The sequence below is a fragment of the Mustela putorius genome, unplaced genomic scaffold (genome assembly GCF_011764305.1).
Source record: "Mustela putorius furo isolate JIRA1106 unplaced genomic scaffold, ASM1176430v1.1 tig00000592_pilon_pilon_pilon, whole genome shotgun sequence".
NCBI classification, from domain to species: domain Eukaryota; kingdom Metazoa; phylum Chordata; class Mammalia; order Carnivora; family Mustelidae; genus Mustela; species Mustela putorius.
Genome location: NW_025421426.1, coordinates 12182752 through 12204527, shown reverse-complemented (window position 1 = coordinate 12204527; position 21776 = coordinate 12182752). Strand labels below are relative to the sequence as shown.

Genomic DNA, 21776 nt, shown 5'->3' with positions numbered 1-21776 from the left:
TCCCCTCCCCTCTCTTTCTTTTCCTTCCATGACGCCCATCCAAGTCCTGTAAGGCTACATGTGTTCTATGAATGACCAGAACCACAGCAATGAGAGGTGGGACAGGGGAGCAGGGGAGGTGGCTGATGGCAGTTATAGCTGAAGTCAGGCCTGCAGGAAGGGGACTGTGGGGTCCATAAGAGGGCAAACTTCCCTTCCTGCCTGTGGCGAGGAATCTTCTGCCTGGATTTTTTGACATGAACCATTTGATTTCCTGACACACTGAAGTTCGCCATGTCTGAGGCTAGGTTCGGGTCATCACTTGTCTCTGATGGAGCAAGCAGAAGAGAAAGTGGGCTTAACAATAAAAGCACCCCTACCTGTGGGTTTCTTTTTCTTAACTCTATTATCTGTAGCCAGGATGAGATCAACAGTGGGTGGTTTGTGGCTGACACCCACACCCCATACTCAGTCCTCTGCCATGAACGTTTTCTCAATCCATGGGGAGTTTGGTGCTAAACCCATGCACCTGATCACATGATCGCTCTGGTGCTGCCACTCAGGTGGTCTCTTGACTTTGAGCAAGGTGACGGGAATGGGGGGCCTGCACATAGTCTGCAAAATGCTGCCAGATACCCTAATTTCAGCCCTGAGCTCTTTGATCATCTTGCCTCTTGGGACTCAGTGCTGGGACCCTGGGGACTGGACCACTGGCCACCTAGCAACTTTCTCTCCTTCTGGTTCTTGTTTGCGCTTGGATAAGTCATGTGACCTCTGCGTGCCTCGTTTTGCTCATCTGTCCCGTAGGGCTGCTGGTAATGCCTGTCTCCCAGGCTCGTGGTTGAGTAGGAAATGATATAATATATATCAGCTGGCTAGAGCAGGTGCCTGTCGCCCAAGTGTCACGTAAGTGTTAGCATCTGCTGCCATCATTCTGCCATTCTTATTGCTGTGGCGTGGTCACTTTTCTACATGGGGTCCTGACATTGTTCATCCAGTAAACTGGATCTTGGCAAGCCTGGCACTTGCTCTTTGTTCAGGGGTCACCAACACGACACATTCTCAGTGAGGTCTTCTCTGACCTCCCCAAACCCCAAAGAAGTAAACGCATTCTACCTCTCTCAAAACTGTCTATTCATTATGACCTGTCTTTGTCTTCATAACCCCCGCTGTACCTCTCTTTATGGGTGTGCTGATCTGTTGCCTGTCAGCATCCTGGAATGAAAGCATCTGTGCTTCTTTACTATGGTCTTCCAACTGCTCAGCTCCACACTGTTCATCTAGAAGGGTCTCAATAATAACAACATCATTCCTAGTTGGATGTCTTCATCTGACATCTTCTGTCTTGCCTGAACCTCAGCTTGGCTCCAGCTAAATCCTACAGGGATTTGGCTGTGTTCCTACGGGACAGATGAGCAAAATGAGGCACGCAGAGGTCACATGACTTATCCAATTGTGTTCATGTTCACTGCACTGCTTCCCTTCCACCCCTTGGTGGAGCCCTTGTCGCATCCCTCCAGTGCGTGCACCTGGTGCTTTTACTCTCCAGACCAGAGGGCAAATACATCATACTAAAGTGTGAATGATTGATAGAGACAAAATACCACCTTCTCTTAAGAGCTCAAAGCCTGACATAATTCTGCTTTCCCTCCTTCCAGGGAAAGATGTGAGGCTGGTGCAGGGCTAAAAGAGTGAAGGTGCTGATTCCAGTTCCTCTAATGAGCTGTGTGATTCTGAATAAGCCACTTGACTCCTCTGAGCCCTGGTGTCCTTATTCTTAAAATGTGCTAGCTCCCAGCTGTGGTGGTTGTGGGTGTCACATGTGATCCCTGTGTCTGAAAATACCTTGCCTCTTATAAAATGCTTCCTGAGTAAGCTGTTATCATTGTTTATCATAAAGAAAACAAGAGGACTGATTGAAGTAAGTGACAAGTTTGATAGAAAGCAGCCATGTGCCTCCAGGGACTCCTTGGCTCCCTGTCTCTTTACTTACCACACAGAGGAACGTGCTGCCTCAGATGTGACCCCAGAGCATCTGCTTCTGGCTCCTAGAAGAGCTTTGACAAGGAGTCCCAGGTCCCACAAAGCTAGGGAGCAAGGGATGCTGAGATGAGCCGTGCAGAGTCATGAAGTCAAGTCTCTCTTTAGTCCTGAGGGCCTCTTTCTAGGCACTGGAACCCAGCTTGCCTTTCTCTTGGCCACACAACTCCTCCCTGGGTCCCCAAGAAGCAGGAATTCCTTTTCTAGTTCTCCCCCCTTGCTGTCCTGGTCTGAGCTCCTGCACTCCCCCACCCCCAACCTAAAGCTCTTCTGTTTTGGGAGTCTCCGCTGAGATTGTGGGGAAAGGCACAGGACAGACCAGGGACATGTGCACTCGGGCCCCACCTTCTGTGAAGGTGGGATGATTTATGCTTGGGAGGGGGTGTGCTGGAGCCCAATGCCTGCATCTCCATCCTGGCTCTGGTGTTAACCAGCTCTGTGACCTTGAACAAGTTCCTTCCCCATCTTGTGCCTCAGTTTATTCATCTGCAAAGTGAAGACGATCCCTGAAGCTACCTCATGGGATTTTTATGAGGACTAAAATGGATTTACTCACGTAAAGCGTCTAGAATGGTACCTAGCCAAGAGTAAGCACGGACTATTGAATGTTGGCTTTTTTTTTTTTTAATTTAAATTTTGCTTAGTTAATATACAGGGCAATCTTGGTTTCTGGAGTAGAATTCAGTGATTTGAACATTGGCTTTTATTTTCTATTTTATTTTTTTTAATTAACATATAGTGTATTATTGTATTATTTGTTTCGGGGGTCCCAGTCTGTGAATCATCTGTTTTACACAATTCACAGCACTCACCATAGCACATACCCTCCCCCAAATGCATCAAACAGCCACCCTATCCCTCCCCACCTTGAATATTGGCTTTTAAAAAAAATTATTAGTATAGTGTCCACTGCTCCCTCATTGGCGATCTCTAGTCAAAGGTGAGCTTAGAACTGAGGTGGATGCTCTAGGTAATGTCCCCGTCGAGGATGCTCCCAACAGAGGGTGGTTCCTGTGAATCTTTGGTCCTAATTCTTTGCTCCTTCCTCTAACCGTGCTCTTTGCCAGGTAATATGGTGGTTACTCCTTGCCCTTTGATTTGGGGCTCAGACTGGGCACTTGCTTTGGCCCAGGGGCACGTGGGCAGAAGCTGACCACTTCCCACTGGCCACTTCCAAGCCTAGGTTGTAAGGTGGCTCAGGTGTTTTGCTTGCCCTCTTGTGCCTCTGCTGTCATCATGAGAACACAGCTGGCGAGCCAGCTGGTCAAAGGCAGATGAGAGACACTGGAAACAGTGTAGAACAGTCCCACACCTGACCTTCCGCCTGGAGCGGCCCATCTGTGCCTGTCCTAGTTCAAGCCAGCCAGGCCAGGATTAGCAGAACAGCACCAGCACCTGGCACCCTGCCCCAGCCAAAAAAAGTGCACAAAAAAATATAAGTGCTTCTTGTTTGTTACCGAGATTTGTGATTGTTTGTTAGATGACAGTAGCTGATTGGTACGCTGCTGAGGGGTGGAGAGTCACCATGTTATTGTCGACCAATCTTGGCTCCCCAAACCCAAAGTTGGAAATGGCTGATGAGCTGGATTGGACCATGTCATATTGAAGTGGGCTGTCCCTGCTGTCCTTGTCCCCACCGTGTCCAAATCTGACCCTTAGAGCTCCAGGCACTAGGGTCGCATGTAGGAAAGAAGCCGGAAGAGACCAGGAGGTGGTCAGGCATGTTTTGGCGAAGCCAGCTTTGCCTAGCAGAGTGCCTGGTTGCTCCAGACACAGGGATAAAAGAGAGAGGGGGACGAGAGGGGGCCGGCCAGGTCTGCTGGGACAGATGGCACCTGGATGGTTAGCTCTTCCTGCTGCTTGAAAGAGTAGCTGGCACAGGGTGGGTGATCATACATGTTTGCTGGATGCAGGCCTGCAGTGGCCTGTGTTGGAAGGAACTTGTCAGCCTGCTCACGGCTCCTTGCCCCTTTCTTTCTCCTAGCACAACCTTACCCATGGTTGTAGGAACTGGAAGACATTAACCAGGAGGCCCATTCTTTGACTCAGAGATTGCTCCCATCCTAGACACGCCTGGGGTCTGGAACCTGCTTGCTCTCTGCGCCCCTGAGCCCTGTTTTGTTTGGTTCCACACCTGGATCACTGCATACTGGTGACCTGATTTAGACCTAGCTCCCTTCTGGCCCTGCTCCACCTATTGGTCTTGCAGTCCAGAGAGCTAACCCAGAGCATGCCCCCTCTGTTCCTAGCCAGCTCCAGGAGATGGCCCCACAGGTAAAGTGTCCCCTGCCTGCCTTGCTTGTCTGGTGGGAACATTGGCCGTCTGCTTCCTTGGATACACCAACTGCAGCGAGATGTCAGCCTGCAGGATAACAGTTCTTACAGTCTAGCCTCTTAAAAGTCTTTGCCAACGTATTTGTATGGTTTTAGCTCATTCTGGGCCCATTTGCTCCTGTAGTGATTCATGCAAATGCAGCTACTTCTATGCAAATAGACTCTGCTAATACCATTTGCAAAGATGTCTCGGTGAGATGCCCAAGGACGCTGTCTCTCTGTGCTCCTAGAAGGCCTGCTTGGCTCCAGGGTGCAGAACAAAACCAGAAAATTTCTAGGTAGATTGTTGGCTGAACTCCATAGCTGCTGCTGTGTTCAGCTGACATCCCTCACCTAAGGGAGCTGCTAAGAGAGGCTGGGATCGTCCTTTGCTATTTGACTCCTCCAAGTTCACATACTTTCCAGTTACACTGTGTAATGACTGCCTTGAAGTTACTATTCTCAGCATCTGGTTTCCTTTGGATTTATGGTCAGAGACCCCGAGTCCTTCTTTTTTTTTTTTTTTTTTAAAGATTTTATTTATTTATTTGACAGAGAGAGATCACAAGTAGGCAGAGAGGCAGGCAGAGAGAGAGAGAGGAGGAAGCAGGCTCCCCGCTGAGCTGAGCAGAGAGCCCGATGCGGGACTCGATCCCAGGACCCTGAGATCATGACCTGAGCCGAAGGCAGCGGCTCAACCCACTGAGCCACCCAGGCGCCCCCCGAGTCCTTTTTCAGAGGCACCATATACTTGCCTGTTACCACACCTACTTGTATTTGGCCAGAGTTGCTGGCACATTCTCACACGGGCATTTAATTGCAAACAGTTCTCCTAGCTAGTGAGCCCTGAAGCTCAGTAAATATTTGCAAGGGAGAGTAATAATAATGGTAATGACTAATCATGTTTGATCTCTGCCAGGCACTCTGTGAACCATTTGCTACATTCATTTCTGACAGCACTCCATTAAGGGAGGCCCTGTTCTTGTACCCATTTTGCTGATGAGGAAACTGAGGCGGGGAGCGGCTCAGTCAGTTGTTCTGGGTCACTCAACCTGTGGGAGGTGGAGCCAGGATTTGAATCTAGGTCAAAACCTCTGCTTATAACCACTGTGTCCTCTGAAGGCAGCAAGGACAGGAGGAGGAACAGGTGTCAGGCACGGGTCAGGGAAGTGAATCTTGAAGACAGTTAAACCTGCAACCACAGAGGAAGCCCTGAGCTCTTGGAAGGGAATCTTGGCAGTCAGATCTTATCAAAGGGGCTGTCCATGACTGCTTGGGTTCTGAAGCCCGTACCTCACACCTGCTTCATCCATCTGACTCTGGATCTCTTCTGTGGCTTTTGCCTCTCCATGGGACTGAGAAGCTGGATTTCTTCGGTTGGTTCCTCTGGATCCCCTCTTCACCCTTCCCTCCCCTCCTCTGGGGGGATGGCCTGTATGGAGTGCATCATCAGGCTTCCAAAATGGGGTTGAGTTGGCCAGCACTAGCAGGAGAGCCATGGGCCAGAGGACAGTGAGGCTGGGATCTCTATTTCCCTGCCAAATTCTGGTGTCTCGCCAGGGTCAGCTGGGTGGACCCCACCACATAGCACTTTCTCTCCGGGTTCTGGCGACTGCTCCCTCCTCTTGCTCATTCATGTCTAGGGTGGGTGAGAGCAGTGTGTTCCTGTCTCTGAGGTTCTGTGCTCTTCTCTGTGGTTTCCCAGCATCCTGTCTCTTTACTAAAGTGTCCTTAAATGATCCACGTGGAACGTGCCATCTCAGTCCTATCAGGACTCTTACTGATGTCTCTGGGCTTCAGTTTGAGCCATTTCTGATCTTCAGCTAACCCAGCTGTGGCCAGAACCCCATGGCTCGACTCCTACCTTGACCATTCACTCTGGTGCGCGTTGCTAGTTCTTGGAAATGCATTGTAGTGTGGAAATAGCACTGGTTTTCAGGCTGGTGTTGGGTTAGAAATCTTATTCGGACACTCACTGTATGACTTCAGGGAAGTCACTTAACTTACCTATGCTGTGAAATGAGGGAGAATGTTACTTCACAGGTTGATCATGAAAATTGAATGACACCATGTAGATGAAGCCTTTGCCTTAGTGTCTGGCGCATAGACCTTGGTTTCCCTGATTTTGCCCATTCTTGAGCTCTCTCTGCACTGCCCATCCATCATGTGGGGCTCAGCCTCTTGTCCTGTTGGACAGCTGACTTTGGTTCTGCCCCCAGGCCTGGCAGGTAGAGCTACAGAGAGAAAGGGAGCGACTCCTGACTCCACACAGAGGCGGGGTGTGGTGGGGAACTCCGAGGAGGCAAAACAGACCCTTCTCCGAGGAGGCAAAACAGACCCTTCCAGGATTCGAAACAATGACACCTGGAGAAGGTGATTAATTGCAGGAAGGAAGCAAGGGGAGGTTGAATCAATGCCAATCTTCATAGAGAGTTCCATTTATTAGCCAGAAATGCTAAACGCTAACACTTCTGATATTCCCAGCTAGAGAAAGTCCCAGTGCAATGTCCTGCTCCAGTGGCCAGATGTCTATGGCTCCCGCTCAGACAGATAAAGGAAGCTCCCCCTGTTCTCCCTCCCAGCGTTTCCCCAAGCTCCAGCAGATGTTGTCTCCATGGTGGAAAGAGATCTGTCTACCTGGAGTTCAGAGAGTCTGGATTGACATTTAACTGTGTGACTACTCCAAACATCGTTTCCCTCATTCTCCGAAAGGGGGTAATTATAACCGCTCCTCGGTGTCTTTGGGCTGGTGGTTGAACCAGGAGCAGGTGGTTAAGTGTGGAAGAGACGGGTTCAATACTGAGCCCGCCAAGGGTTCGGCCCTGGGCCTGTGCTGATTTCCACCTTTCCTCTCTCCTCCCTGTAGCAGAGCACATGCCCCTTTTCGTTCCGGGGGAAACCTGGACATTTACTATCTTGTGTTTCTCAAAACTCATGAAAAACCTCTTGATTTTTATGATCTTTCTTCAGCTTTCAATTGAAGTGCCTCTTTCCCATCTCCTCTCTCCTTGGGTCCGTGTTTTGGGTCGAATTGTCACTTTCAAGGATGTACCCCGGTCCCCTGCAGCCTTGTGTCCCCTCAGCCTGGGCGCCGAGCATGCTGTTTCTGAGTGCCATCAGGCCCTCCGTTTTCTTTTACGCATTGTCTTGTGCGCTTCTACCTTCTGTATGAACCTTGTCCTTCACAAGGACTTTGACTTGGGCCTGGGACTTCACACGTGATCTGAGGACACATCGGATATCGGGAGCACCGGCTAGAGATAACGAAGGGAAAGACCATGGGGGAGGGCCGAGCTTCATTTTGACCTCTAACTTCTATTATTTAAGCTTATTTTCCTTAATTTGGGATATGGAAAGAGAGTGGCCCTTTAGGCAGCCGAGTGTTTCTAGTTTCCCCTGGAGAGGCACATGATGACTTCACGGGTATGTGGTCTGATGGAGTCCTTTTTTTTTTGTAAGCAGGGGTGAGCCAGAATTGGGCGTGACTCTGAAAGAACTCTTCCGTTCTGCTCTGTCAACTTCCTGTTTTCACTGTATTCAAATTAAGCTTTTAAGGCTCAAAAATAAAATTAGCTTCCATTTCAGTCACAATGGTTCAGACTGCTGATGTGATTCTTGGGATTCTTGGCCATTGGACGGCTCAGTCTTGTCCATCCCTGGCTGCCTCTTCCAGTGCCTGTGCAAGTCTGAACAAACACAGATGCCAGGACCCCACTCTTTAGAGCTGGATGTTTATAAAGTGCCAAAGGAGATTCGGCTGTGCAACCAAGGTTGAGTTGGACAACGGAGGGGTGAGGTGGGTGAGTTGTTACCACCCTATAGTTTTATGGCTAGTTCCCCAGGATATAATTTTCATTTAACAAGACAATAAGACAAGTTCCACTCAGGGTAGCATTTAGCGAGAGCTCCATGTTGGGTGCCTAGACTATAGAGAACAAGAGACAACAGGTCCAGGCATATGTTTCGTGTCTCAAAGCGGTGTGATCTTGGGCAATTCACTTTGCTTCTCTGGGCCTCGCCTTCCCAGTCTATAAAGTGGGAGGGTCGAACGAAATACTTTCTAGGGGTCATCTAGTGCTGCTATTCATTAATGCAGAGTCTCTATTGGAAAGGCATTTCATTGTTCGACGGGGGAAGCCCCACCTGCTTTTGCCACCCCAGTGGGAAACACAGACAGCAGTAAGAGGAGGGAGAAGAGGTATCTGGGGAGATGGAGGAGTCTGGGCTGCAGAATTAGCTGTGGGGTTCCTCTGGGATTGACACAGGGCTCTGTGAAGTTGCCATAGGATGAGAGCACTTGGCATTCATTCCACATATGGGTGGAGTGGACAGCTGGTGTTAGGAGAAGAGGGTCCTCCCTCCTTAGATGAGATGACCAGGCACATAGATCAATACCCAGAGAACTAAATTGTGCTTTGTAAACGTCAGTGCTGTGATAAATAGGTATTATTATGACCCCTCTTCTTAAATCCCCGCCTGGCTGTATTAACTGGTTCAAGTTTCAGCCGCAGTCCACCACTAATTGGCTGTGTGATCTCAGGCGAGCCAAGCTCCCACTCTGAGACGTGGTTGTTTCCTTTGCAAAGTAAGGCAGTGGAACTGCGTGATCATCTAAAGACTCGTCCCGCCTTTCTCTGGTAAGTGTGATCCACACGTTGAAATTAATGGTTGAACAGTCAGTAATCCGGGGCTCACCTTTCAAAAAGAGAAAGGCCAGCTGGAAAATGGCATAATTAGAAGAGGGAAAGAAAAGTCTCTCTCAAGAGACTGCTGTTCCACAAAAAGTCAGCCTGTCTGTGATCGTCTAAGCAGCACATTACCGTGACAGGGGAACACGGTGGCGGTGCCGAAAGATGGGCGGCGAGTGGTAAGTGGGGGTGTTTGAAAGAGAAAAGTCTATTTTAGAAGACATCTAATAAAGCCGGAGGAGGCAGCCCACACACAGACACTGAGCTGACAGCCTGCCGCCAAGACTCCCGTCCCTGCTGCTGAGCCCGGGTCCCGGGGACCGTCCTTGGCCCCAGCATGTGAGCAGGAAGGCAGGGAGGGTTCCTCAGAACAGAGGGATACAGTGGCAGAGGCCTCAGGGGAAGGGGGTGATGAAGGCCGGTGCCCCTTGTGCGAGCCCAGCCAGCTCCGGGCCTGGGGCTCAGGGGCATGTCTCCGGGCTTGGGCGGGAGCTACCCTGGTCCCTGGAAGCAGAAAGAAATCAGCAACTGAGAGCAGGGACCCTGGGGCTAGACGGCCTGGGTTTGAATATCAGCTCTGTCCCTTCACAGCTGGGGGACCTTAAGCAAGTCACTTAATCTCTCTGTGTCCCGTTTTTCTTGTCTGTGAAATTGAATAATATTAGCTAATCATCGGGTTGCTGTGAGCACAGGAGTTAATATTTATAAAGCCCTTGGAACAGAGCCTGGCTCCATGGTACTTATGAACATGTGTATCTGTGTGTATAGATATGGAGAGAAACAGAGTTAGGTAATGTATGTCAGGTAGTTAGAATGGTGCTTGCAACATAGTATACATTCTTTTTTAAATATTATTTTTTTTTTAGAGAGACAGAGAGACAGAGAGCTTGTATGCACAAGATGGGGAAGGGGCAGAGGGAGAAGTAGGCTCCCTGCTGAGCAGGGGGCGGATGCCGGACTCGATCCCAGGACCTGGGATCATGACCTGAGCTGAAGGTCGACGCTTACCTGACTGAGTCACCCAGGCGTCCCACAGTATACATTCAACCACTGCTTTGGTTGTTACTATTATTATGATACACACAAGCTCTGGCCTCCATCCATCTGTCTGTCTGTCCATCTATCCAGTCTTCTAGCAAACACTGGCAGAGAGTCAGTGACACCCCAGACATATATATAAATATATATATATATAATATATATAAACATATATAAGTATATATATAATATATATAAACATAAATATATATATATATATATGGGACTACATATATATGTGTGTGTGTTTGTGTGTGTGTGTGTGTGTGTATGAAGTATGTGCATTGTAAATGCATATAATGTTTCTGGGCCATTTCTCCCCCCTGCACTTAATGTTATAAGTATATATAAATACAAATATATATAATGTGTTTATATAGATAAATAAAATGTGGCCTCTCAGATGGGTCCCACCTACTTCTTGGGTTGAGTCCCGAGGGAATCACTACCTTTGGTTTTCAGTGAAATAAGACCCTCTGAAAACCAGCCTGTGCTAACCATCACCCACCTCCCGCCCTGGGACCCCAGCAACCTCTCTCTGGGCTCCTCTGAGTCCTGGGCCAGACCTGTGGAGCCCCAGGCTCATCTCCCTGCTACCCAGTGAGCGTTCTCTCCTGGGACATCTGCAGATAACTTTACTGATCGTGTCCCTCCACACCTTATCCCTCCCCACCCCGCCCCAGTGCAGGCCTTTCCTTGGTTTCTTGTCTCAGGGAACACCACCACCATCCTTCTAAGAATGCAAACCAGCAACCCTTCCTGTTCTCTCTCCCTTGCCCAGCATCTCCTTCTTTGACACGTCCTGTCCATCTTTACCTTCTTCCTGTCTCTGTCTCTAGCAGCTTGACACATCACCAAAGCCTGCTAATGTTCCCTGGAAGAATGAATGAATGAATGAATGAATGAAAAAAGTGAGTGAAAACCGTATGCCTGGGTATCCTCATAATGGTGAAGGCTGAGCACTGAAGGACCTCAGATTCTGATGGAGCCACTGGGGGTTCCTTGATCTATGGAGCAAATGAAACTGTGATACGTCGCAGGCTCCTGGATAGAGCTTCTGCCTCCCCCTCCAAGCCAGTGCTGTTTCCTAACCTTACAAAGCCATCTCCGAGCCAGGTCCTACGGTGCTGCGGCTGGCCTGGTGCCGTGCAGTTTCTGAGCCGTTTCTCCCCCGCTGCCTGGAAGATGTAGAAGCTGCCGCTTCACCGAGCCCCTTAATAACCAGGCCTTATTTTCCCTGCCACCCCGGGGCCCTTGCTCACCACGAGCTTGCTCCTGTGAACTCTGCACAACACAATGTAAAAAGAAAATGGCAATTAGAAGGAACGCTTGAGCAGGGGATCTTGTGTGCAAAATACTTTCCTGAACCGAAGCAGCGAGGATTGCTGTCAATGTTACGTGCACACTCATCCCGCTGCCTGCCTGGGGCTTGGGGTCAGCCTGGACCCCTGGGGGACTGACAGCTTTGACTCCATTCCCCTTTGCAGCTCAACAGTCAGGAACAAAGGCCCAGCTCCACGAGATGGGAGTTTAACATAATTGCTTCCGTATCAGGGCCTCCATTTGCACCCGGAACAAGTGCACAAGGAGAAAATTGGGGCGTGCACACTAACAGTCCATGCAAGGACATCCCAGCTCCTGGTTATTTTCCCATAGTGTACATTACCATGGAGAGCTGTGTTTGTGTGTGTGTTGCTTTGTCCCCAACTGGACTAGGAGGTCCGTGGGTGTAAGGAGCTTGTCAGTCTGGTTTGCCTCTGCACCGGTGTTGTGTTCAAAGTTCGGCACATGATAAGCCTTCTAGAACATTGCACAAGGGAAGGTTCTTTGCTCATTGCAGAATCCCCAGTATCCTGAACGTTGCCTGGCACCTAGCTGGGCTTCTAGAACACAAGCTCTGAGAGTAAGGACTTTGTCTCTTTGTTGCTGTATCTTTAGAATTAACATTCTGGTAGGTACTCTAGAACAGGAATCAGGAACTTTCGGTAAAGGGACAGATAGTAAACATTTTTGGTTTTGTGGGCTCTATGGTCTCAGTCACAATGGCTCAACTCTGCTGTTGTCATGTGAAAACACACCATTTATAAACTAAAGCATGTGTATGCCTCTGTTCCAATAAAACTTTATTTACAAGAGCAGGGCAGTGGGCCAGATTTGGAGTAGCTTGCTGACTCCTGCTCTAGAAGATAAGCTCTGTCAGAGCAGGGACTTAAAAAAACAAAAAAAAATCTAGGTATCATTACCCAGCATCTAGAACTAGTTATATCAAATCAATATACATATTGATATATATCAAATATATATCACATCAATAAACGAATGAGGGACTGAAAGTGACTTTGGTCAGCAGTCTCCTATGGATCAGGAAGGAAGCAGACACTGGAAGCCTCCTTTTCTCTTGTCTGTTTGGATCCAGCTGGAGTATCATTCCCCAAGCTGAGAGTCTAGTGTACATGAAGAGGACAGGCCTGAGATGGAACAGGGACAAGTGACCTTGTCACACGTAGGAGAATAGAATGGAATTGGTAGTGCCTGGAGAAGAGAAGAGTCAGGGAGGAGACATGGTTTATACATTGAAGGACTTTCATAAGGGAGAAAAATTGGGTATCTTTAAGAAACAAGGGGGCTATTTCTAGAACTTTCTGTACGTTAGCTAATAGTAGTCAGAGTTGGCTAAGCTGAATGAGCCTGGTGAGAGGGTAAGCTCTCAATCTGCTGGGAGCAGTCATGGAGACAAGGGGATGCTGGGGGAGGGATTCAAAGATTGGATGGGGTCAGGAAGCAGAATTCGATGATGTCGGATTCCTTCTGGTCTCAAGAGCCATTCTCACGTGGATGTGGGCCACATGGCTCCACAGGTAGTGGATAGTGATTGTCCATCAGGTGGAACCAGACTCCCCAGCCTGGTACCGGAAGTCCCTCAGGATTGCCTCCAGCTAACCCTTCCTGCCTCAGTTCCCCTGTTCTCATCTGGATTCTATTCCACCTCCACCAAATGCTGATGTTCCCCAAACTGGTCACCTGTTTCACTTCTTCTTGCCTGCACACACACACAGTCCTCTTCACATAGGCTCCCCCACAAGGAGGACCTGAGGCCAAGGTTCAGGTGCAGGTAGCTTGAGGGCTGATCACACAAAGCACTGGAGAGGGAGTGGCGAAGCGACTGGGAAGGGAAGGCTGCTGGTGGAAGGGGCGCCATCCAGCCTGTGGCGGCTGGGGTTCAGCCCACTGGGGAGGGTCTAGAAGCTGGTGTAGTACATCCTGCTGAACTAACCCGCAGGAAGGGTGTGAGAACCGGGGTATTTATACACCCACCTCCATCAACAGTTGGCTGAGGGCTACCTTGGTGGGGAGTTGGAGAGTATGGTGGGGAGGTTGAATGCCCAACACCTTCTGGCCTGCTACTTTCATGGGCAAAAGTGAACTTTGGTAGTGGGCAAAAGCCCCCAGGCAAAGAATTACAGGTGCTGGTGGGCAGAAGCTGAGCCCTCAGGCAGTTTAGGGTTGGGGCTGTGAGGAGGGCAACGAGCACAGTGGGCTAAAGTTCCTTCTGCTTGGAACCCCCACCCCCGCTTCTCTGATGTTGACGTTACTCCATGACCACACGGGCTGCTACCTAGGAATCTCTGGAGAACTCCTGACACAGAAAGATGTGAAGAATCAAGAATGGATTAGCTCAGGGTTAATGAGGTTTGGGTTGTACTATAGGATTATTCACATGAGTGTAACCCTAGTTTCTGGGAAATGGATGGGGTTTGTTCATTTGGGCAACTCATGTTGTATGTGTGGTGATAGACACTGATGACACAAGATGGTGTGTGTGTTCAGTGTCCACACAGGCCTCCCTTTCTGGCCACTGAATTACCCACTCTTGGCCATTGCCACTGTGAAATAAATCTACTTCCTTTGGGACCATCAACACGGACCCTTTGGAAGAGATGATTCACTACCACCTTCACACTCTGTGATTCTGGCTGCTGACCACATGGGGCCAGATCATTAGGGCTGGTTGAGCTCCCCTAGAGTCAATCTTCCAGGTTCCTCTCCATGGGCTCCCAGCGTGTCTTGCAGCTGAGTGGTAGAATAGACAGACTGGTTAGAAAGTGCTACCCTTCCTGTGTATGTCATTCATTCATTTACTCATGCTGTAAATATCGAGCATCTCCTGTAAAACAGATGCAAAGAAAATGGGTACTAGCCCCATCTTCATGAAGTTCACAGCCTAGTTGGGAAGACGGCCTTTAATCAACCACACACGTATGTAATTACAAAATCTTTACTAAGTTGGTGTGGAAATCTACAGACTGCTTGGTTCTTAACATTTTTTGGAAGACTGCCTGGGCCTTTGCAAATTCTTCTGTGCAGCTTCAGGGTAAAAAAGCAATGTATTGTAGTGAGGAAAGGAGCCGAGTGAGTGTGCTGATCTTCTGGTGGTCTGGAAGCGATAGCTGGTGCATTATTAATAAGCCAACATTCTGTCCCTGCCTCCCAGTTATGAACTGCAGCTGGGGTCAAATGCTGTTAAGCTTGAACCATGAGCCCTGAATGGGATGCTTTGTCGTCTCGTTTAATAAAAGGTTTCAGGAGTAGAGAGACCTGTTACCAGGGGCATGCAATTATTTCTGAAATCAAGAAGCCTCATAGATCTTAGGAGGCTGCTGGCTGGCAATGATGGTGCTGTGGTGTCTGATGAGTGTCTGGGGGTGGATGGGGCCCAGCTCAGCTCCTGAGTGGGTGGGCACAAGCAGAGGGGTGGAGAAGAGAGAAGGACCTGCTCTTTACCCCTTGCTAGGGAACCCAGTTGAAAGCATGAGGGATAGATCTGCCCCCCTGGCTTCCTAACATCATCTTTTTTCCCCCCTTGTCACTGTGAATTGCTTTCCAGTTCTCCAGAGCATAATGCAATATCAACCACTTTGACTAGGGCTTTCTCCTTGGGAGGCAGTTAGCACATTAACAAGAGGTACTGTAAAGCCAGGAACAACAGCATTGACCCCTGAAGTCCATTATGCCCCAGGAGAAACTTCCTCACCGCTATGTCCCAGAGGGCAGCATCTACACAGAGTGACCCCTGGGCAGAGCTCCTTCTTGAACAGATAGGAAATGGCCTTGGCAAATGCAGAAGCCATTTGGATCCATTTACAGACCATGAATTTTGACTTAAGCAGAATTAAAAACAAAAAGACATCAGAAATCTTACTGAAGGGAAAACAAATTCACATGCCATTGAAACACAAAAATTGCATGGATTTCGCAGTCAACCATGTGAACTTGGATTTAAGGCAGCAGTGTGATCTTGGTCAAGTTTTCCAACGTCTGGGGGCCTAAGATTTCTCATATGTATTTGTATTTATTAAACAAATATTTAAGATGGGATGTAGTATTGGGGTGTGGGCAGCTGTAGTTTTAAGGATCAGTTATGAAGATGGGGTTGGGGCAGAGAGAGGTGCACAGGACCCTGCTTCTTGGTGAGATATGGAAAGATGGTGAGAGAAATCTCTGCTTTGGGGAGGTCAAGCATCTGAGCCCTCATGGAGTGTAGGTTAGAAGAGGCAAATTTGAAATGGCCATTACCCAAGAGTGTCACCACCAAGAACCATTTAATTTTTGGCCTTGGGATGGCAATGGGAATGAAAGCAGGGAGCTCACATTGTCTGAACACCTACTGGGTGCCAAGAAGCACTTCATAAACATACATGTATCATACTGGGTCCAGCTGGGGAGGTATTATTAGCTCATTTTACCAATGACAAAATGGAGACTCTGAGAGCTGAGTTAACATGTTTGAAGTAGGTGGCAGAGCTGAAGTTTAACCAGGATTTAACTACTTTCAAAATTCTCGCATGTTTTTCCCACCAAGGAGATATCTAAACACCTCTCCAGATCTCTAGCCCCTCAAAGCACTGGCTTGGGGAGAAATGGGCATGGGTTGAGGTAGGACAGGCATGAATGGGTACATGCGTACACCCTACCACCCACATAACTCTGGTACCTTCTCCATCCTCCTCTGGACAATCTCAGCCAGATTTATGACTATTTCTACATGCAGATGACCTTTAAATTCCAGCACTTAGCACAGACCTCTCTGCTGAGCTCCAGAACCCAAATATCTAAATGACTACTGAGCATCTGCATTGGATAATCTATAGGCATCCCAACCTGGGGTCCATACCCAAGCTTATTATGTGATTCCTTCTCTACTCACCTGCTCCTCCTCCATTAGTCTCTCTCTGACTCAATGAATATCATCTGCCCTGGTTGGTTCTCTACAACTTTTTGGTCAATAAACCTAAGACCTTTGCTCTAATTTCTCAACCAGGTCTTCTCCTAACTGCTTCCTCCAGCCATCTTCCCTAGTTAGAGTTCTGACCACCTCCTTCCAGGAAATTGACATATTTTCTTCCCTAAAGACTCTTTCTACCCCCAGTCTTTCTGTTCTCCAACACATACTTTAAGCTATTTTCAGTGTATTGATGGAACTTGTAGAATTAGGGCTGGGCAGTGAAACGTGAGTAGAACTTAGGAAGAAATTGGGTGCTATGTTGGCTAGACCTTTACTACACAAAGTATGGTCCATGGAACATTGGTGACATCAGGGAACTTGTTAGAAATGCAGAATCTCAGATCCCAACTCAGACCTAAAGAATCAGAATATGCAGCTTCATATGTCTGGGTAATTCATCGGCCCTACTCAAATTTGAGAAGCAACAACAAAAAGTGAGCAGCATGAGAAAACAGCAAAGATGAGATAGAATTGGACCTATTCGGGGAAATAAGAAGATAATTATTTGACCAGATGGGGAGGGAAAGTAAAAATTTGAGGACTGGAACTCTGTGCAAGGTCCAGGTTATTACTTCGTGTATGTTAACTTCTCATGCCCTAGGAGGTATTGTAATCCCTGAGGAATTAGGAACACCTAGAAAGATGGGATGCCCATTTCAAACATGAGGAAACTGAGGCTCACAGAGTTTAAATCATTGGCTCAAGATCCCACGGGTAGTGAGTAGTAGGGTCAGGACTTGAACTCATACTTCTGAACTCTATTACTCTAGCTACCTGAATTCTATGCACATACCCTCTCTCCCCATCACTGAACTTGATGGAGCCGTGTTCTCAAACTTGGATGATTCAGATTTAGCTGGATTGGGAGGCGTTCCTTCCAAGTGTTCTGATTTACAGGATCTTGGGCTGAGGCTGAGAATTTGCATTCTGACAAGTTTGGTGATGCTGATACTGCTTATCTGGGGGCACATTCAAGAAGCACTAGTCCAGAGACCTTCCCTTCCTGTTGTGTCGACCCATCCAAGACTCTGTGCCCAAGGATCCAAGGTCTGGGGCTGGATCAGCAGGCTCCCTTGCAGGAAGTATTGATTAATAATGACATCTCGGCCAGTAATGGTTATTATCATCATCAACCAGTGGATGGTTATTCCACTCTAGTGGTAGCTCAGGGGATGACCCACCTATTAGAGTTCTACAGAGAAACAACCAATAGGATAGGCAGATTTATTATAAGGAATTGACCCACATGATTATGGAGGCTGGGAAATCCTAAAGTGTGTAGTCTTCAGCTCTGGAGAGCTCATGGTATAATCCTGGTCCAAAGGCTACTAGGCTGGGAACCCCAGAAAAGCCAGGGTTTCAACTTGAGTCTGAAGGCAGGAAAAGACCAATGTCCCAGCTCACAGTAGGCAGGAAGACTTTCCTTTTATTTGGGGAAGGTCAGCCTTTTCGTTCTATTCAAGCTTTTGGCAGATTGAGTAAGGCCCACTCACATTGGGGAAGGCAATTTGCTTTACTTAATCGACTTGATTCAAATGCTAATCTCATCCAAAAACATCCTCATAGACACACCAGAATAATGTTTCACCAACCTTGTGGGCATCCTATTGTCCTGTTAAATTGGTGCATAAAATTAACTATCACATATAGAAACAAGCCTCAACCCATAGCCAACACCCTCAGGCCTGGTAATTCAAGGCCCAGAGCTGGACAAAACTTCTTACAAAGACTGTGGCTATAGGTTAAGCCATTCCTCAGGTGGCCCAAGGTCTCTGCCTGCCCATATTTCTCAGAGGGGAGCCTTGTGTGGCAACTTCCTATAGAATGTACCCAAAGAAGGCAATCTATCTCAGTGGAGAAGTTGCTATAAGTCTGTACCCCAATATGGTAACACACTGGATCTTCTTGGTAATATTTTATTGGATTTGTGATTTGCCCAATCCTGTCTTAGGACCATAGACTCTGGAACCTTAGTGTGCTAGGGAATGGAGAGAAAGGGAATAAGCAGTTTTGTTTTTGTTTATTACCTGTCATTGGCCCACACATCTCTGTTCATGTAATCCTTAGAACTTTCCAGTTCAGACAAGGTCACTTCTCTTTTGCACAGGATGCAAGATTCATTGTATTTTCTGGGTTTATACACCCCCAGCACCAAAAGGTCCATTCAAGGCCATGTATAACTCTTGCCATGGGGCATACTATCTCAAGGTGGGAGATCTTCAAGGAACTTCTCACTCTATTTTCAGTTAACAGATGGTAGCAACGGAAGCCTGGAGACCAAAGTGAGCTGTTTGGAGTTGGGTAGTAGAGTCGAGGTGGAGTCTGGCAGAGAGCCCTCTTTCTTGACTTGTGCTCTGGTCCTTGCCTGCTACATGAACTCCTGTGGACATCCCTGAACTTTGGGCTCCCCAAACATCTATAAAGGAACATTTCTCCTGAGCTTTCAAGGCCATACATATTAACAGACAGTCTCATTAAGAGCCAGTAATGATCATGTCTTTACTACATGATGGGCACCTTTAAATCGTGTGACTTGGATTGACCCTTCTCATCCTTGTGGCAGTGTTATGGGCTTGTCCTCCACTGGCGCACTAGAGGGATGCAGTGATCAGCCATGGTCCCTGCTCTACTGGGACTCAAAATCTAATGGGGGAGACAAGCACACACTACTCTCTGTGTATCTAAATAACAGTAATAATAACATGTGTATCTATAACAGTAATAATAATAGTGAAATTTATTTTTTTTATTTTTTATTTATTATTATTATTATTATTTTTTATAATAGTGAAATTTAGATGAGGATTTTCTATTTGTCACATTGTCATTTGGGTTATTTTATTTTTTACAGCCACATTATGAAGTAAGAAGTATCATCATCATCATTCTTATTATTATTGTTATTTTACAAATGAGGAAACTCAAGCTTAAAAGAGCTGGTGTGACTTTTAAGTGGAAGGGATTTCAAAGGAGCTGAGTACAAGTCACTCAGATTCCAGAGCTAGAAGTTTTTTATTTTTTTTTTTGGCAATGGATACATTTTAATATATATTTGCTGTGTCTCTGCCTCTCTCTTTCTCTCTCTCTTCTCTATATATATGTATATATATGTTTATATATATAAACTTTTATAAAATTTATGCTAAATTTATGTTCATTGCATGTGTCATGACATTTTATCCATAAATAAATCAGTATTCATCTCTTAACCACTTTCTCCTACATATACATAATACTGGTATTACATGAAAATTCAAAATGTTATCACTTATATTTGTAAGCCTATGTTCAAATTTCCTCAGTTGCAGAGCTAGTACTTTGCACATCCTCATATCATACCATAAGATGTGTGAGTGTGGGTGTCCCCCTGTGCAAGCCGGAACATCTCTCTTGATTTATGGATTAAAGAATGGGATTTACCCATCCAGAGAATGCATGGTCTTTCCAGCACGTTGTTGCAAAAGAAGCCAAGTTCAGTCTTGGATGGGTCACACTCTGATATGCTAATTATAAGTTAACTCTTATCCACTCGTTAGAGCAAGGCCTGTTCTGGGCAGCCCTCTGTTAAATCTATTCCTGTTCCTTTATTATTCTCTTACAATCACTGACAACATTTCTTTTTAAAAATATTCTATAAACCAGAGACTTACAGTGAACTGATTTAGCCCCCATATTTCATTACATCTCAGACACCCCTTGGTCTTCTCATCTTTTCTCGTGGCCCCTGAGTTGGGAGGTATCCTCCCCCTCCATCAAGGAACTCCTCTGGCTGTACCCTCTAGCCCATGGATTAAAGGTGATTAAGTGAGAGATCGTGCATACGGCATGGCTTTAAAACCATAAAGGGCCGCACAGATGCGAAGGGTTATTATTATGAGCCTTTCCTGTTAATGAGTATTAACGAGCTAAGACTGCAGATTCTTAATGCCACAGAGACCTAATATTAACCATATGGAAGCCTAATTTTCAAAGAGAATTAGAATGAACTGGGGGAAGAGGCAGAAAAAAACTTGGATTCCATTCCTTCTGCTTGTTCTCAGTATCTTCATGGCAATCTGCACTCAACTAAACAGTTGTGTGTTTACATAATTGTTTGTCTTTGTTTTTAGCTAATTGCTTTAGGATATCTACCCCTGCATTATGCTGCATTTTCATGGTCCTCTTGAAAGGGACCTGACAGTTTTCTCTGACAATTAAGTAACATTTCTGCTTTGAGTTTTGGGATATCAGGATACTGGAATTGAGAGGACACATCAGAACTCAACCCACTGTAAATTTTTGGAAGTCAGGGAGCAGTTAGAGACCTTCAACTAGGTTGACTTCACTGAGCTGAGCCTCAAGATATGTTCTTTCATGGAGCATGGCACAAAAGCCCAGAGTTAGATTTTATGTTATTATCATTACCAATTTTGAGTCTTTGACAGATATATCAGCGGGGTTTCAGATCACAAAGAGAGTCAAAGGGTATGCCCCAAAGTTGGGTCTTTTTTTCTGGGTAGAAGGGAGCCACTGAAGGTTCTTGAGTAGAGGGAGGGTACTGAGTGTTTTGAGGGGTTTGGGGGACTTTAACTGGGATGATTGGTATTGGAGAGGGGTGTATTTGATGAGTAGAATCAGGGAACAGGTAGGAGGCAGTTCTAGTAATCTAAGAGAGCACTGATTGATGGGAACTTGAAGTGGGCAGGAGAAATGGACTGGAGAAGAAGGTTGAGATGTGAGAGATTTTTATATAGTTAGGCTGGACAGGACATGGTGACTCATTAGCTATGGGGGAATGAAGGAGAATGAGGACTCTGAAGAATCTAGATGAACCACAACTTTCTGGTTTAGATTACTGGGTCAGTGGAGCCAATCAGTACGGATACATGAGGAAGAGGTATTTTGGGGAGAAAAGTTATGTACTTGGAGCCAGAGCCTTTGTTCCAGTGGTTGGCATGACTGTTGGGTTTCAGGACTATTTTAGGATAATTTGCCTTGTAGATAACTGTAGTAAACTGTGCCCCAGAGACCCAAACAGAATATGACAAAGCAAAATGGAATTATAAAATTAGAAGAATCTCTGCTTCAAGTTTTCCAAAAAGTAGTTAGACTTTGCCAATTCCACCAACTGGGGGAAATTTTCAAGCTTTGAATATAACTTGTTTCCTTTTTAATGAGTCCCAGTTTGTAGACATATTGTACACGAACATAGGCACCCGGAGAAGCAACTGTGCGAACAGTGGAGGGAGGGGGTGCCATGCAGAGAGCCTGAGCGTCTTGGAGGAGGAGGAGGTTGGGAGGCAGTAAAGGGGCAAGAAGAGGGTGCTAGTTCTTTGGGAACAAGGTGGGTTACAAGAGGGAGGAGGGTGGGGGAGGGGCTGCAGAGGGAGGGGAGACCCTCAGAGGGGTCATTGAAGAGACTTTGATGAAAGGACAAGCCAAGTTAGAGGAAACAG

General features: G+C 47.0%; 1 long non-coding RNA gene across 6 annotated transcripts in view; it reads left to right on the top strand.

Annotated features, from left to right (window-relative positions):
• The window catches only part of LOC106005272, a 198836-nt gene that overhangs the window by 22226 nt on the left and 154834 nt on the right, over positions 1-21776 (top strand). For 5 of the 6 annotated variants that reach the window (XR_006607376.1, XR_006607378.1, XR_001178512.2 and 2 more), the window contains exons 1-2: positions 7808-8128; positions 8873-8969. The exons of the other annotated variant lie outside the window; for it this stretch is intronic. This is a non-coding gene — a long non-coding RNA (uncharacterized LOC106005272). Of the gene's footprint in view, positions 1-7807; positions 8129-8872; positions 8970-21776 lie in introns of those variants that run through there. 6 annotated transcript variants of the gene reach the window in all.